Raw genomic sequence first — 15,273 nt, 5'->3', positions numbered from 1 at the left:
TGCAGATTTCATGCTATTGCACTAACGGGATTTTATTAACCATTCAACTTTTTTACAGTGGTTTTGGCCACAGTTTCCTCTGTATCATTAGATCCTTTAGATCTATCCAATTACCGCCAGGTTTCGAATCTTCCGTTCCTGGGTAAGGTGATTGAGAGAGCAGTTGCTGAACAGCTTGGTGGGTTTCTGGATGAAACATCGGCTCTGGATCCATTCCAGTCCAGCTTCCGCGCTGGTCATGGGACCGAGACGGCTCTGGTTGCCCTAACAGATGATCTTCATAGACAGCTGGATCGAGGCGGGTCGGGGCTGCTGATTCTTCTAGATCTGTCAGCAGCTTTCAACATGGTCAATCACGAACTTCTGGACCACCGCCTTGCCGACGTGGGGATCCAGGGCACAGTCCTTCAATGGCTGCGCTCGTTTCTCTCTGGTCGGGGACAGAGGGTGGCGCTTGGGGGGGAATTGTCATCGCGCCACTCCTTGGTGTGTGGAGTACCTCAGGTTGCGATACTCTCCCCGATGCTTTTCAACATCTTTATGCGCCCCCTCACCCAGCTTGTCCGGAGTTTTGGGCTGGGTTGCCATCAGTATGCCGATGACACCCAACTCTATCTGTTGATGGATGGCCATCCCAACTCGGCCGCAGACACACTGACCAGATGTTTGGAAGCTCGGGCTGGATGGTTACGTGGGAGCCGGATGAAGCTAAATCCTTCGAAGACAGAGGTCCTGTGGCTGGGACGGGACGATATGGGATTGGGGCGGCAACTCCCATCTCTTGCGGGGGCACAATTAGTGCCAGCACCGTCTGTTAAGAGTTTGGGTGTAATCTTCGACACCTCCCTTTCCATGGAGGTGCAGATTGCAGCTATAACAAAGGCGGCATTTTTCCATCTCCGCCAAGCTAAGCAGTTGGTTCCTTACCTCTCTTGCCCTGACCTAGCCACTGTGATCCTCGCGATGGTCACCTCCAGACTGGATTATTGTAACTCATTCTACGTGGGGCTGCCCTTGAGGCTGACCCAGAAACTCCAGCGGGTGCAGAATGCTGCATCAAGACTCCTTACGGGGTCTTCGCTGCGAGATCACATTCACCCGGTGCTATACCAGCTGCACTGGCTCCCAGTGGAGTACAGGATCAGGTTTAAGGTGCTGGTTTTAACCTTTAAAGCCCTATACGGCCTAGGACCCTCGTACCTACGGGACCGCCTCTCCTGGTATGCCCCACAGAGAAACTTATGGTCTTCAAATAAAAACATCTTGAAGGTCCCAGGCCACAGAGAAGTTAGTATGGCCTCAACTAGAGCCAGGGCTTTTTAGGCTGTGACTCCAATCTGGTGGAACACTCTGTCACAAGAGACTAGGGCCCTGCGGGACTTGACATCTTTCTGCAGGGCCTGCAAGACAGAGCTGTTCCACCAGGCCTTTGGCCAGGGCACAGCCTGACTCCCTCCCTCGGCAATCTTCGCGGAGCTCTGGCCCAATGGTTGCCGGTGGCTTGAATTAATTAATTTTATAATGAGTGATTTTAGAGTGTTGTTTGTGCTGTACTTTTGTACTGTCTTATTGTTGTTAGCTGCTCTGAGCCCGGCTTCGGCTGGGGAGGGCAGGATATAAATAAAATTATTTATTATTATTATTATTATTATTATTATTATTATTATTATTATTATTATTATTTCTGACATGTTGATCAGCTCAGCAAGAGCTTAATAAAAGAAAACTGTGTTCATGCTGCTGAGGTCAGCAATATGAAAGTTCCATTGATAATACAAAGCACTTTTAGATTGGAAAAGACATTTTTAAATTACACAGATAACCATTAACCATTATAACTATTAGAAGCAGATATCCAGCAAAAGAAAACTGCACTTCATTATTTGTAGCACACTCAGATTGATATTCTAATGCAAGATAATTTAAACTAATCCAGATCTGAACATTCATTTTTTAAAGCAAATACAAATACAATTACTATTAAACACTTATCCAGCATTCAACATTCAAACATATTACTTTATGTAACCTTTCCACTAAGAATATTGAGCAGTTGGCACAAGATCTTGATTTTGGTCATTAACATCTGCATCAAGAGTTCTCACATTTTCTACCATTAGGGCCTACCAGAAAATTATTAAGACCCACCAGTCATAAACGTGTTGTGCAGGGGCAGAAAATGGTGGGAGATGGAGGTGGAGTCTAGCATAATCAGCTTCAAGTTACTGACAGAATTTTCTACTGGTATCCAAGATTCATCTTTGGAAATAGCTAAATTAATTGCCACAGCATTTTCCTTGCAGCACAGAGTTCCAAAGCTCAGCTTTCCTGAACATAAGTACAGACATTTGTTCTGGAGATATTTCCACATTTCATGCCGAATTTTCTTACTAGAAAAGGCTTTTTCTTTTATAGTTTCTCTTCCCACCCACACATGCCTCTCAAAGCACTTTTTACCCATCTCCTATAATTTCTTCTCCCACTTCCCCTTACACATTCAACTTGTACCTTAGCCCACCTACCCACCCAAAACTGATGGTTTATTTCATATTTTCTAGCTGGTTCTCTTACATTGTCTGCTTCATCTTATCACACCTTTCCTCTTCCCTTCCTTTCTATTGGAGTTTGTGTACTTTGATAATGAATATTGACTTTTTAATAGCATTTTCTGTCCCCCCCAACACATCCTATGTCACTTGCCCAACTGAGCAGAGGAACCTTCCTCTCTCCCTCCCTGCTTCCCTCTGTCTGCCAGTCATCTTTACTCAGCATGCAAGGAGTTGCAGGTGCCGGCACTGGTGCAACTAGCTGTGGCATGGGTAGCGGGTGGAGCAGGCAAGTCATGAGTCACTGGACAGGCTGTGCACTGAGGCACACTTCAAAGTAGCACAAGCCCCACTGGTAGGTTCCGGGCCCACTGTTTGAGCAACCCAGATCCAGACTAAGGGCAGTAATAGAAAAACACATAAAAGCATATAAAAGTGAAGAAAATATTCCAATAGGGTTTAATTTTATGGGTTAGGGAAATTCTGGCCCTCTCTTCTACAACTGTGCATGGATGATTTTAACTACTCGGGCCTAAAGCAGACTCTTGATTTTGCATGTAAAAACACAGTTCTTGAGAGATATGATATGACATACTGTCAAAATGCAAACTTTCATGAAAGCAATTACAAATTACGCCATTATCTGCATGATTATTACTATAGTACAGTTTTGGTATCCTGACTTGGATCTCTGTAGTCCTGTGCAATCTGGTCTGAAGAATATACATTCTAATCTCCCTACATTCCATGTACTAACATTCTACTATTTTTTCCTAGTCACACTTAATCTTTGCAGCAATCTTGGAATAAATTGAAAAAGTGATTTCTGGCCACTATAGCATCATCTCATTCTTTTATGGAAATTACAAAGTCCCTTATTTGCATGCAACCCCAATCATCAACCTGCTGTGGAGGCTGATTGGGGCTGGCCTTTCCTATTATACCAGTCAGTTTGACTTTAGCATGAGGACTGCAGAATTTCCCAGAAATATTAACTGCATTTCAATGGCAGTAAAATGCCTGGAGGGTCTTAAAGTACTATTATCTATTGCAGGGGATCAAGTACACAACAAAGGTGTTTAGTCATCCTATGCTTAGTTCCTTTCTATACCTATTTTCCTTCCAAGGTTTTAGTAGAACTTTTTCTATTTTTGTTCTATATCAGCTCCTCTTCCCTTTCTGAAGCTCTGCATTAGAAAATATATTATCTATACTGATAAAAACAGACCTGCAATTCCAGAAATCATTTTTTTAAAAATTATAGGAGCTTCCCTTTAGGCAGCTCTCCCACATGTAGTAGTAGTAATAGTAGTAGTAGTAGTAGTAGTAGTAGTAGTAGTAATAATAATAATAATAATAATAATAATAATAATAATAATAATAATTTTTTATTTGTACCCTGCCCATCTGGCCGGGCTTCCCCAGCCACTCTGGGCAGCTTCCACAGAAACCAAAAATACACTAAAATATCACACATTAAAAACTTCCCTGAACAGGGCTGCCTTAAGATGTCTTCTGAATGTCAGGTAGTTGTTTATTGCTTTGACATCTAATGGAAGGGCGTTCCACAGGGCGGGCGCCACTACCAAGAAGGCCCTCTGCCTGGTTCCCTGTAGCTTTGCTTCTCGCAATGAGGGAACCGCCAGAAGGCCCTCGGCACTGGACCTCAGCGTCCTGGCAGAACAATGGGGGTAGAGATGCTCCTTCAGGTATACTGGGCCAAGGCCGTTTAGGGCTTTAAAGGTCAACACCAGCACTTTGAATTGTGCTCGGAAACGTAGAAGTGTATTTAATTTCCCCAAATATAAAAAGTTGATTAGCATGCAAAGTTGATTTCTGTATCCACTCAATTTTCTAGATTAATAATTGGAAAATGGTGCATAGAAAATATAAAATGCAATGATGCTAATTGATGTAAACTAGTTTGCATGTTGTGCTCTTTTCAAAAAGGCCAATTCTCAGAGATGACCACAATTGATGTGGTAAAGACAAAGGGCAAACACATGTGGTACATGACTAGAGGCAAGACCTCAGTCAATCACTTCTCCCCAGCATGGGACTAACTTAGCACTTGGACAAGCAACTTCACCCTTCACACTTCACACTGGCAGCAAACACTACAGATTCATAAACTCTGGATTAGTTCACACACATGGCATTTTAGATTGTATCCAGCATTCGCCATACTCACAGTAGATCCATTGAAGTTAATGGACATGACCAATGTAAGGCCATGCATTTCAGTGGGTCTAGTCTGAGTAGAACTTTGTTAGTCACAACTCTTTATATTTGGGTACAGCTACATAAGCATAAAATGCATGCATCTCTCACCAAGTCAGGAGTGCATTCATAAATTTTAATGCATGTCTTTCTAATGTAGCAGAAAGAAAAAGGGCAGGACCCTGTTTCCAAAAGGGACACAGACCAATATGCACACACGTTTGTGCACAAAAACAGCTAACAGCATTGTGTATGATTTCTACTCAAATGTTATATGAGTGTAAAACATAACCAAAAAACATAACCTCCAGACTTGCTGAAACATCAGGAGTTCCAGAAAGGGTAAATTGACTTCTACTCCAGCACAAAATCAAAATATGGTATTATACGGTATTGTAAGCAAATAAACAAATGTTAGGTTCCAGGTACACGTTTACATAAAAATAATTCAGCAACCCTGGGCATAATTCAATGAAAATTGCAGATGAAAAAAATATTGGCATATCCATTTCCAAATATTAGTCTTTCAGCTTGAGATGTTCCAGTATTTTGCTTTACGATTTAGGCCTCTCTTCGTTGCTAGCTTTCCAAATCTATGCATAAGCTTCACACCAATTAGTAATAATATTTATTTGCAATTTGTAGGACAGGTTCAATAAAAATTGCACTTGGCAAAGGCTGTAAATAACTTGCAAGAAAGTGGGAAGCATGGAAAAGTGGGAAGCCTTTGTTTTCTACTTTCAAAACTAGCTTATTTATTTGTTTAAAAATATGGAACAATTTACCACAAACTATTTATTATAGCTAAAGTGGCTGCTTATTAGATATTGCCATTCTACTGATTCAATATATGCTAACTTTGAATAGAACATGGGGGGGGGGGGGGACAGACCAAGAGGAAAAACAAAAGTTAAAATAAAGAGAAAAACCTACAGTAGAAAATGCAACTTCTGCCACATTTAATTGTTTTTCTACATTATATGCTGCATATAAAAAAGAAATTGCTCACATTTTTAAAATAAGACAAAATGAGTTTATGAGATTCTGCAGCCTCCTATTACAGCAGCCCCGTGTGGAACTGGAAAGTTTTAAAATTAGTTCATGACACCATATAAAGGAGTCTACTGTTAAGAAAGAGCCTCTTCCGAATGTTCAGGGTAATTTACACATGTGCTCAGTGTCTTCACATGCAGGGCAAGTCCCTAACTCACTGAGGATTTGAAACCCTTCGGCTACCCTCATCTGGTTTATTTGGCCAGTCAAAGTTGTTTCCCAGGGTGTGGGCACTTCTGACAGCTACTAAGAGCCACAGGTGAGAGAGCTGAGTACAGTGGTACCTCGGGTTACATACGCTTCAGGTTACATACACTTCAGGTTACATACACTTCAGATTACAGACTCCGCTAACCCACAAATAGTACCTTGGGTTAATAACTTTGCTTCAGAATGAGAACAGAAATCGTGCGGTGGCAGTGCGGCAGCAATGGGAGGCCCCATTAGCTAAAGTGGTGCTTCAGGTTAAGAACAGACCTCCAGAATGAATTAAATACATAACCAGAGGTACTACTGTACAGGGTGGGAACCAAACGTGGACAAACCACCCCCAAAAGGAGCATGACATGTCTCCCACCAGAGGTACTACCCCTCCCCCTAACACCCCATAACACCATTTCCACTGAAACATAATATAAGATCAGCCTTCTGGATCAGGCCAATGACCTGTCTAGTCCAGCATCCTCTTCTCACAGTGATCAACCAAATTCCTGTAGTAAGCACAAGAGGGACCTGAGCACAACAACACTCTCCCCATCTATGATTCACAGCAAGTGCTATTCAGAGGCTTGTTTGGTTAGACTCATAATATCCATTTACTGTAACTTACGCTGACACAATGATACATAAGCAATGTTTACATTAGAAATAAAACAGAGCTGAGTTGAAACAAACCTACTAACTCTGCAACCTTGTTTGCAGGATGTGAAGAAAGCTTTTTATCAGTGCTCCCAAGGAGGACAAAAAAATGGGCTCATAGTATAAGCAGTACCTTCCTATCTTCCAGTACTGTGCCAGATTGCAAGGAGAGTTCTTCGGTAACCTAAACCAGTGTTTCCCAACCACTGTTCCGCGGCACACTAGTGTGCCGCGAGATGTTGCCTGGTGTGCCGCGGGAAAAATTGAAAAATTCGAAAGATTTTTTTTTTAAAGTCAAATTTTTGATTGGGGCGCCGTCACTAGATGACCCCTGGGGTTCCCTCCCTCCCTCCCGCTCTGCGCCTCCCTCCTCCTCCTCCTCCTCCTCCGGGGAGGCCCTTCCTGGCTCTCGGCCAAGGCTTGGCGGCTGCCACTCACTCACTCGCTCGCCCACCCGTCCCTCCATCCCTGCAGCCGGCCTCCGCCCCCGGCGCGGGGGCTGCCGGGATCCGTAGTCCCCTCGCCCTTGGGCTCCGCGCCCGCGCGGGGTGCGCGAACTACGTTTCCCAGCGTGGCCTGGCGGGCCGGGCGTTTTGTTTGAAGCGCTCTTCTCCCGGCCATGTAATGAGCGCAGCGGCGGCGGCCGGGCGGGCAGGGGCTCTTCCGCGCAGACCCCGCGCAGCCTGCCTGCGCCCCCGCGGAGATTGGGCGGCAGGATGGAGCCCGGGGATCCCCGCGGAGGCGGAGCGGCGGAGGCTGCCCCCCAGGTAGGGCTGCGTCAGGGGGGGTTTATTTTTGCAATGCTGCATCCGCGCCAGAGGGGACGCATCGGACCGCGGGGAGACCCCTTGGCGGGCGTGCAAGGCAATGCATGCGTGCAGGCGTTGCATGGAGTGCAGTGCAATGCAATGGCAACGCGGCGCCCTGCATGCATGCATGCAACTTCCACCGGCGCTCCGGACTTGGCAGGTGAGGGGGGTCCCCAGTGGGCAGCAGAGAGAGCCGGGAGGGCGAAGGGGAGCCGGGGGGGAGCAGCGCTGCTCCCCGAGCCGAGCCCGGGGGGAAACTTCAGCGTCGTTGCGCCGGGTGTTGGAAGCGGAGGCTGGCAGGGGCCCCTCACCTGCAAAACCTGGTCGCCTCTCATATATTTCATGCATTGCATTCATCGCCCGCTTTCTCCTCCAAGGAGCTCCTGGGGGCGCGCGTGGTTCTCCCCGTGTTATCCTCGCAACAACAGCCCTGCGAGGTGGGTCAGGCGAGTGGCCCAAGGGAGCACCCAGGGATTGTCCTGGCCAGGTGGGGTGATTTGAACCCTGCTCTCTGCCCGGTCTTCGTCCTCATTTAGCCCCCACATGTGCATGACTGTGCATGACTGAGGTTTTCCCCCCTCGTCTTGGCTATGGTGTGAGTCTGTGCTGTTAATTAATGGGGTTCTGCCTTCGGAGAAGATGAGCCAGCCCTCAAGGAGGTGATTATGTAATTTGCTAGCAATTCATGTCCCTCCCGGCGTGACGCTGCACGCTGACGTCACGGGGCTGTAATGGTGGTGTGCCTCGAGATTTTTTTCATGAAACAAGTGTGCCTTTGCCCAAAAAAGGTTGGGAAACACTGACCTAAACAATACAAGGGCACTTACCAGTCTTCTAGCACTCTGTTGCAGCTCAGCACCAAAAGATAGGAAGAACCACCTGGATGCTAGGCAACAGGGTAACTCCTCCAGTCTTACTGAACAAGCAGCATCTCTATATTGCCAAGGAAACCAAATGAATCTAGCTATCTTCCAGCACAGCAAGCGAGAACAAAAAAGTGCTAATTAATAGAGCTGTGAACAGCCACAAAAGAAATGAATTTAAGGTATATTTGGTTTGGGGGCGGGATGGGAAAGAAAAGAATAATTGTAGATGCTACAAGTTTCTTGTGAGCTATATTTTGGCTTAGCTTTAACATAACGCACTGTAACATGATATTTGGATTACATGGGTATTTGGTTAGCATTTAGGGGTATATATACAAAATCCTGCTTGATGAAATTCCTAGATACACAAAGGGTTATTTAGTTTGACTAGACAGGGTGTCAGACCCACACACACCTTACCTGCCCCCTCTCCCCTTGCTTTTTCTTACTGTTCACCTTTTAGTTTATGTTATTGTCTAAAGGAAATAGATATATATAGAGACAGAAATCATATGGTGCTGAACAGTGTTCCCCAATGAAGTATTTATTTATTTAAAAGCATTTATGAACACCTTAATATTTTAAACCTCTCTGGCATATCACCTTTGTGCTATCTAGTCATGCAACATTTTACATTCCATGTGGCTTGAAGTGTGAGGCTACATTTTGGATTTGGAGACTATTGTTGAAAGGACAGCTGCAAAACAAAAGGGGGGTTAACATTTTTGAAGAGAGCTGTTAGAAAACATATGGAGGGAAATGTGATGGTCATATCTGAACAGTATGATTTGACAACTGGATTTACACGCTAAACCTGTGAAATCTTGGGCATCTCAACACTATCAGGTTTTCTGGGAGGGATTCAAATGCATACTATAAATTTAGCTTTGTGCAATTAAAGTGGATTAAAGTCACCCGATGCAACAAATGGACTTCTTGCAGTTAGAAAAATGACAGGGAAATGCACTAAAAACTATGGGATAATTATTGATGGGAAGATGTACAACCACTACATAAACAATCAGGACGACTGCTCATTGTCATAACTACCCCAGAAACAAATCAGAATGTTCAGTACTCAGTAGCAAGCAAACACCCCTGCATAAGGTTTGTGAACTCAATAAACAGGCCATTTGAAAGAGCCTACTGAAAGCTTACGTATCTGGGGGAGAAAGGTTGACCTGTAATTTGCTCCCTGATTAGTTTCCACAGAGACTCAAACACAGCAGATAACTAGGTATCTCACTTCATAAACCACTTAACAGCTGTCAACTTAAAGAGCCCAGGATTCTGAACCGCACTTGAAGATGCATATTGCTTCTATTTCATATATGTCATTCAGAAAAGAAGAGCTATATCCATGGCACAGCCATTGAGACAGAAAGTCAGTCAGCACTGGCCATTCCCTCTAGAAGTTCCCACCCCTGCAGCATTAACACATGCCCCTACCCCTTCACCAATGCCAGAACTAATGTCAGTAGAATTCAGTTATTTTCTGTAAATCACATCTAAAATTGTATTAAAATAAATATATACTAAAGGGTTTTCTTATAAAAAACAAATACAAATGAGACTTTCATCAGATATTACAGGTGATCAATTAACTTAAATTCAGATAAGTTTATTTCTCTCCAAAACTGCAAGCAAGTTGCGGTGGGTATGGCAGTTTGACCTATTAAACAGTCGATAGAATTGTAATAGCAATTTCCCTAAGAAAAAACAAACACATGATGAAACTATTCTAAAACAGGGAGAACCTACAGGAGGTAGGGTAGTTTGGAAGACTGGATGTGAAGTCTGTCTGTCTTGCATCCTCTTGCTTGACTACATAAAAGATTGATGGATATGGCCATAAAATGTGATGCATGAAATCACAATCTGTAGAATTATACGAAAAGCTAGATCCATGTGCTGAGCTACCCTATAAATTATGCAGGCACAAGGAATTTCTTAGTCTATGAGATTTTAATTGCTTCAGTGCTCCACAGTCCTCCTCCCCACCCCACCCCACCCCTCTCTCTCTCACACAGACACACATACATATAGCTCTTAAAATAATTGTATCTTCTCTGTCGATAGCCTCCACAACCTCCAGGCCCTAGCCAACTCTTCATTTTCTGAGGACACGTGATATTACACTAGGCTGCATATTAATATTAGCTGCCAGGTTTCTAGCTTGACAGAATTGAAAGTAATCTGGGGTAGTCAGTCAGTGAGCCTGGCAACTATAAGGAATTTATCTGAGCATGACTATTGGGTGAAAATGTGGCACATCCCCTACTTTCTATGGTTTTTATAGAAATACACTCCAAGATCTGTAGCTGCAGCAAACAGGAAATGGGAGAGCAGGGAAAGTTCATTCCCTATGCTTCTTTCCCATGCCTCTCAAAACAGGTTGCTTTGGAAATCCTTGAGTTTTGGCCAAATCTGAAGTTTCCAGAGTGCCATGCTTCCTTCCGTAAGTGTCAGAGGCAATGTTGTCTACCTTCACTATATGGAAACAATTAAAGCCAGTTCCTTTATTATTGCTTAGCTTTGGCAGATGGGGCACTAGGATAAAAAGAAATTGTTCTTCTTGCTTGGTTCCCATTTTGCTACTTCAAAAATATTGTGTTCCCCACCATTCAATAATTCATCTGAGCCATACAAATTGTGGTACAAATAAATGCCCTAATACATCATGATAGGTCGCCCCATGCTTTTAAAACATGCAACAACAAACCTGGAATTTCTTTAAGTTTTAGCATTACCTACTTCCTCTGCTCCATGCCGTTTTACTACTCTGCTAATTCCAGAAGAAAAGGAAAAGCATAAAGTAGTTCCATAGTATTGGTTTTTATTCAATTTACTTAATGGGCACTTAATTTGTAGGTTGACATCAATTATAGCAGAGGACAAATGGGAAAGTATAATTTTTCAGGCAATTATTTATTTAAACAGAACATCCAGGCTTCTAATTTTAAGGGTAGGAAAGACTTGGGTGTGAGATCATTAGTGTTCTATATCAAGTTTATGCAGTAGATATTTTTAAATGCTTTTCTGCATTTGCCACATCTGCAACCTAGCAATGGTACGGTTGAATGACTGAATTAATTAACTTTATCTTCCCTATGCAGAAGGATTCTTCTGTTTTGAGCATAGGCAAAGTGAACTCTATCCCAATGAAATGAGGTGTGATCATATGAACTGAGTGAATTAAATCAGAATCATTTCAGTGTTGAAAGCAATTTTTAATTCCATACAAATAACTCAAAATGTAAAAAGCAGGAGGGAGGGTATATTGGGGAACACATTAGTATTGCCCAAAGAATTTAGGTCACCCATGCACCCTCTTCAGAAGCATGTGGTCATGCATTACTCTTTTAGAACTATATTTTAACAAATATTGAAAGAAAGGATTATGATGGGTCCAGCAAACACTATAGATGCCAAGGACTCTTCCACTCAGAAGTGTGACTTGAGGCTGGTAGTTCAGATCTCATTCCCTGAAGATCAGTTAAAGGAGACAGGGGGTAGAAAGAGAAATTCTACCAGACATTTAACCACTTGAAGGATTCTCTGCTTGAGACAAACAGCAGAAAATAAACCCTAGTTTCAGTTGAACAAAGGAATAAAGTCACTCAACATATCTTTCAAACTTTGCACTTCCCATCACATCAACCTGAGTTGACTTTTCTAAACCACTCCTCAGAAATAATCCTTGAGCAGAAAAAGCTACCCTTTTCAATATGTGCCATGGATCAGCTATACAAGTGAATGACATGCTTATTATGCTAAACATGAGCCTAAGCATGTTTCCACTGGCATTCAATATGGCTCATTTGCATCTGACCTGGGGAAAGAAAAAACAAGGGGAGGCCTGCTCCAGTTGGCTTTCTCACACCAACACAGGGCCAATGGCCAGTGGGAACGAGAGAGCAACACAGACAGGCAAAGATATCAGGGTTTGCTCTGTGTGCTCCACCTTCTGTCACCACAGGGCTAACTTTACATTTTATATTAATTATTCATTTATTCATTTGAGACTGGTATGATCATCCAAGTTGGATACCCATCTAAATTGCCTTTCTTGTGGCTGGATTCTGTGTCATTCTTTCAGCTTCTCTTGTATGATGATTCTGTTCTAGGAGCAATGTCTGATGTAGTAAAATTAATGTTCTATAGAAATCTTGTCTTGAGGTAAATGAATGGCTACTTTGGACCCCGAACAAAATATTCTGCTTTGGTTGCAGACATAAACATCTTGCTTCAAAGAACTAAGTAGGGGTTAACTAGTGAAGTGGAATAAAGATATATCTGGTTTTCTTAGAGAATGAATGAATGTCTGACATGTTTATTTTGAAAATTTCAGATGTTTATTTAAAGTGCCTAAGGTGTTGAATTTTTCATCACATTTTTCTTTTAGACTTTTTATAGGACCAAAGAGGTAAACAGTGCTCAAAACTATTTTTTTCCAAGTCTGCAAAAAATGTTATTGTACTTGTATAGCATCTATGGTGGAATTTTTTTAGCTCAGCAAACTGAGGAAACAAAATAGGCAAGGACTACATATTCAGCATAAATAAAACTGAATAGCCTAATAGTCTAAGGCATCAGTCTTTTATCCATTTATTTGGGAGTAGTTCTCAATGAACTCAATAGGACTTACTTCTGAGAACAGGATAATGATGCAAGACATTGAGGAAATGTTCCAAGAGGTCCTATTCTCTAAAGAAGGACCATAGCTCAGTGCTAGAGCATCTGTCTTCCATGCAGAAGGTCCCAGTTTCAATCGCTGGCACCTCCAGAAAGGACTGGAAGAGACCCCGTCTGAAACCCTGGAGAGCTGCTACCACATAATTTAGATGATACTGAATTACGGTAGATGGACTGATGGGCCTAACTTGAATTAAGGTAGCTTCCTATGTTTCTAAGGCAAGAAGAGGTACAGTATATGTAAAATTTCTTTTCATTTGCAGCTCAATTTTATGGTAGAAAAGAAATTAGTCACCTAGCACAAATGAATGTTAGATTTCTAATATTTTAAATTCCAAATTATGACAGATATTAAAGTGCTCATGCTTCAAAACAAAATTAATGTACAATTTAAACAGTCATTCATACAACATACAGCAGTCTTTAATAATATCTAAATAGCATAAGTGTGAAATATTTCATTCAGAAAACGCAACACAAATACCAGTTTCTTTAAAATGCTATTTTCATGAGTGTGTGTGAACAAGAAAATATATTTATCTCCAGGGTCAAATCTATGATATGAAGGAAACTGCACCTGATTTACCTATTACATGAGATATCTTGAATTTGTATGCAGACAGTGGTGACTATGGTAGGTGAGTCTTGTATTAGGGAAGATTTCCACACACCATAAACTTACATACTTGCACATAAACACTATGTAACTAAATTTTCTCTATATTTACACATCTGAATACAACTTAATCTAAATAAGCACAGGACGGCAGCCTTAGTGTTTGGCTAGAAACTTTTTCATATCAATGCATGCACGTGACATGGAGTCACTGGGTTTTATTAAACAGCAGAGAACCACAAGTTTGGCCAGAAAGCATAAACCAATAATCCACATGAGTGTTGACAGCATTTTTTAAAAACCCTTGCAACTGCTTTCTATCTTGTTGATGTTTTTCCTGAACAGTAGAAGTGTGTCATCTCTCCCCCAGCCCCTCTTATTACTTCTCAGGAGACCAGCTGACATTTGAGTAGATCTGCTTGAAACAAGCCTGGAAAGACTGTAGTGTCCCCTTCCAACTTGGAGGAAGTGTGTAATTGGCTGCAGGCTGGACTATAAAGCCACAACCACTGCTGGAGTCAACTTTAGCATGTGAGTAGTGTGGGCTGCTTTTCTCTGCCAACACATCGTTGCTATTCCCTGTCCCCAGCATCTACTGTCCAAGGCAGCCATCTCAATCTCTCAGTGGTAGGGCCAATCCTGTAACTTTATCTTAACTTGGTGGAATTAAATGTACTTCCTCTGCCAGGAAATTGTGCCACGTGTAATATCAAGGAAAATGATTTTTATTTCAAGAGAAACCATTTGTGGGGAGGAGGGGTGTTCAGCAAACTTAAAAGGTTTCAAAATATATCGTCCTTTTATTATGTTAACTAAAACAATACCTCCAGGGGAAAGCTGCTCTTTTAAAAAGGCTTAAAAAAATAATTTTTAGAAAAATGCATATTCATGCAGTAACAATACTCTTTGAAAAGCTAGTCTCTGTGCTCTCGGCTAGGTATCTTTATTGTATTTCACACCTAAGTATGAATGATGAAATAGCAGGATTTGATCATGTTTTCAGTAAATTTGGGTTGCTGTTCTTTAAAAGAAAAAAGATATAGGCATGTTGGGAAGATTTTGGAAAGTCATAAGAGCATAAGAAGAGCCATCTTGTCTAGTTTATTGTTTTCAAAGTAGCCAATCAGAGACCCACAGAAAGCCCCACATGCAGAATGTGAGCGCAACAGCACTCTCCCCCACCTGTGATTCTTAGCAACTGGTATTCAGAGATATAATGCAAGAAAAGCTCAGTGGCAGAGCATCTGCTTTGAATGCAGAAAGTTCTAGCTTCAATCCCTGACATCTTCAGGTAGGGTTGGGATCTGAAACCCTGAGTCAGTGTAGACAATATTCAGCTAGACAGACCAATGGTCAGTTTCAGGGTAAGGCAGCTTCCCGTGTTCCTATTGCCTTCAACAGTAGAGACTGAACATTGACATCCTTACTACTAGCCACTGAGAGCCTTATCTTCCATGAATTTGTCTAACTCTCTTTTAAACCCTCCAAGGTGACAGCCATCATCACTTCTTGTGGAAGCAAATTCTATACTTTAACCATACACTGTGTGAAGAAGAACTTTGTTTTGTCTGCCCTGAACCTTGCAACATTTGGCTGTATTGGATGTCCCC

At 42.3% G+C, this 15,273-nt stretch overlaps 1 protein-coding gene and 1 long non-coding RNA gene across 22 annotated transcripts in view; one reads left to right on the top strand and one right to left on the bottom strand.

Moving 5' to 3' along the window:
- LRRC7 (leucine rich repeat containing 7) overlaps positions 1 to 15,273 on the bottom strand; it is a 197,191-nt gene that overhangs the window by 142,444 nt on the left and 39,474 nt on the right. The gene's annotated exons all lie outside the window — the stretch shown is intronic.
- Positions 1 to 15,273, top strand: part of LOC310710113 — a 61,357-nt gene that overhangs the window by 28,197 nt on the left and 17,887 nt on the right. Inside the window, exons 3-4 of one of the 2 annotated variants that reach the window (XR_014527812.1) lie at positions 10,747 to 10,810; positions 14,054 to 14,194. This is a non-coding gene — a long non-coding RNA (uncharacterized lncRNA). The remainder of the gene's footprint in view (positions 1 to 10,746; positions 10,811 to 14,053; positions 14,195 to 15,273) is intronic. The other variant, XR_014527811.1, reaches the window with a different exon arrangement.

Source organism: Podarcis liolepis (assembly GCF_965112155.1).
Source record: "Podarcis liolepis genome assembly, chromosome: 6".
Classification (NCBI taxonomy): Eukaryota; Metazoa; Chordata; class Lepidosauria; order Squamata; family Lacertidae; genus Podarcis; species Podarcis liolepis.
The sequence above is the reverse complement of the archived record's forward strand: the minus strand, read 5'-3'. Positions and strand labels throughout refer to the sequence as shown.